The sequence below is a fragment of the Orcinus orca genome, chromosome 16 (genome assembly GCF_937001465.1).
Source record: "Orcinus orca chromosome 16, mOrcOrc1.1, whole genome shotgun sequence".
Lineage (NCBI taxonomy): Eukaryota > Metazoa > Chordata > Mammalia > Artiodactyla > Delphinidae > Orcinus > Orcinus orca.
This window is the reverse complement of record NC_064574.1, coordinates 37,402,459-37,405,570: the sequence shown is the minus strand read 5'-3', so window position 1 is coordinate 37,405,570 and position 3,112 is coordinate 37,402,459. Positions and strand designations below refer to the sequence as shown.

The 3,112-nt window shown below is 41.3% G+C and overlaps 1 pseudogene; it reads left to right on the top strand.

The window, feature by feature from the left end:
- Positions 1 to 542: 542 nt before the first annotated feature.
- Positions 543 to 2,215, top strand: LOC101279998 (60S ribosomal protein L9-like; annotated as a pseudogene).
- The last annotated feature ends 897 nt before the right edge of the window (positions 2,216 to 3,112 follow it).

The window sequence follows — 3,112 nt, the reverse complement described above, 5'->3', positions numbered from 1 at the left end:
TTTTTCTTTTCCCCCTGAAGGTATGTTTACTCTTTCAGTGACTAGGAACTTAACTGTTTAAAGTATGTTTGGTCCTGGGGTCGAGCTGCCAGGAAAACAGTGGGCATTTGCTTGTGATAATGTTTTTTTTTTTTTTCCCAGTATGGTCTCTATTTAGTGCAGGGTTGGTGAAAGTGTGGACCAGTATCCACAAGGCTTTCAGGAACCTTAAACTGATAAAGCACAAAGCTTTCTCTTTATTATGAGCAAATGATGTACCATATGATATCATTTCATATTTTATACATATAAGCAAGTGCTACATACTAGTAAGTGACTATATGAGGAATTAACTATTACTAAAATTTAGTATTCATACTTTTTTTTTTCTTTTGGCTGTTCCTCGCGGCATGCAGTATCTTAGTTCCCTGACCAGGGATTGAACCCGTACCCCCTGCATTGGGATTGCAGAGTCTTAACCACTGGACCACCAGGGAAGTCCCTCATATGTTTTAAATAGCACAATATTGGAGTTTAATAAGAACAGTTAAGTCAGGGTTCCAATGGAAGTTGGCTTCCATCGAATTTTTCACAGCACTGGAAAACGTGCACTGCTGCTGTGCACAGGCGGGGAGTACAAACTCCCACAAGGCTTGGTGGAAACACTGATCAGTGCACCATAGTTGGTGAATTTTCTTATGTGGAAAAATGCTGTTTTAGTATGGGTTTCCCCAGTAGACTCTGAGATAAGGATGTGAATGCAAGTAGTTTATCTGGGGGACGATCCCAGGAACCACTGGAAGGCAAGTGGAGAAGGAGACAAGGAAGGAAAGAAAACCAATCAAAGGGTGTGCAAATGAGCAGAATTCCTGATGTGGGCAGCTGGGACTCAGGCCTCTGGGGACTCTCGGGAGACTTTGCATAACATGCCTCAGTGTTGCCCCACCTGAGAGGTGAGGTTTGGGGAATTTATCCGACATTTTCCATTGGATGACTGTAGAGGGCTGCTTCTGGAGGCATTGATTCACAGATACCTCCAGCCTGCATGCTGGATCATGCACCTGCAACCAGAGAAAGCCCTCCAGGAGAGTGGCAAGAGGTTTATAAGAGGCTGTCAGTGAGGAGAAGAGTTGGAAGAGAGGACCAGCAAGAACTGGGCAGGACACAGATGCTCTGACAGCGTCTACCTGGGATGCAAATGTCCATGAACTGTATTGGGGGCCCATTGGTGTCTAACCACTTGACTTTAGAACACACGTGTGTTGCATTCAATGCACTATATAAGCCCCAATTGCTAAGTCGTCAGGGAGAAACTTATGTTAAGAATGCAATCTTAAATTTGAATCCCAGAGGATAGGAAGAAGCCAGCCATATGAAGAGGGGAGAGTGGTCCTGAAGTCTTCTGCATCAGTTTTCCCATTTAAATTCTGAGTCTAAACAAGGAAATTTAAATCCTTGATTGCTTGAAGAGTGATTCTTAGCAATCACATTCTCATTCAGAATAAAATTATTTTTAGCCCTCCTGCAGGATAAACTTTCAGATTTTCTATTTGCTACCATTTCAACATCATGTTTCTCTCCTCTAGTCAATTTCTCTTTGTCCACCCATTAGTCCACTGTCCTAATCCCACTCTTTTTGCCGCATCTACTGCAAGAATGAAGACCATTCTCAGAATCAGACTGTCGACATTCCAGAAAATGTCGACATCACTCTGAAGGGATGCACAATTATTGAGAAGGGCCCAGAGGCACCCTGTGGAGGGACTTCAATCATATTAATGTAGAACTCAGTCTCCTTGGAAAGAAAAAAATGAGGCTCCGGGTTGACAAAGGATAGGGAAATAGAAAGGAACTGGCAATGGTGCACACTATCTGTAGTCGTGTACAGAACATGGTCAAGGGTGTCACACTGGGCTTCCATTTACAAGATGAAGTCTCTGTATGCTCACATCCCCATCAACGTCATTATTTAGGAGAATCGTTCTCTTGTTGAAGTCTGAAATTTGGGGGATGTGAAAAATACATCCACAGGGTTCAAATGAGGCCAGGCATTGCTTGTTTAGTATCTCAAGCCTAGAAAGATGAGTTCATTTTTGAAGGAAATGACATTGAACTTGTATCAAATTCAGCTGCTTTGATTCAGCAAGCCACAATACTTAAAAACAAGGATATCAGAAAACTTTCGGATGCTATCTCTGTTTCTGAAAAAGGAACAGTTCAGCAGGCTGATGAATAAGATCTACATTGTCCAGCTACAGAAGCAGCAAGATGCCAGATGATACTTCGGACTCATCTGTGACATTTTAAAGATGCAATAAAAGCTCTTGATTGGGGGAAAAATCCTAATCCTATTTTCACCAGCTGCTGCTTTGAGAGTTCCCATCTTCCATCCTAGATTTTTCTAATCTAGTTCCTTAGAAAAAAAGACATCTCATTGGAGAAACAGAAATTTTCAGCCCCTTCTAAAGACAGTGGGGATGACAATCCGGATACCTGGGGCTGGACTTCTCAAATTTTTTGAGTTACCAACTTCCCCACTTTGTCCTGACTCTCAGCTGAAAGGTAATTCCATATCTCTCAGACACTAGTCCTGAAGTTTGTCTTAGTATCTCAATATTCTGTAAGTAATTGTGTGGCATTGAAAAGGACTTAAATGAGTTTATGATTTTTTTTCTTGCTATGGAGTCACTGTCAAAATTGTCTGAGTTACACTTCTCTTCTTTGCAATGTAATACACTCCCAAGGGACACGGGGCTTCATCTTGAGCACGTGCAGTAAGTAGTGCCAGAAAGAAGTCTAAAAACTAAAAAAACAAACAAACAAACAAAAAAAACAAGAAAAAAAACATGAAGCCATTTCAGATCTTACTCTTAACAGATTTCCTGAAATCTTATCAATGGAAACAGCATCACTCATCAACATGCAATGGCAGGGTTCCCTTAAATCATACTCCTCCATTGATGGCATGGCCCTTTTGGGGTGCCTCTGATACTTCTAACTTTTGAAAGAATCGTTCTCTCCCATATGTATTTGGAGTTGTTGTCTTGTTTGCACATGATTGTATTCTATCTTCCAGAGATTTCTCACAATTTTTGTTCCTCTGATGGAAAACCTTATATTTTTCTGCACTATG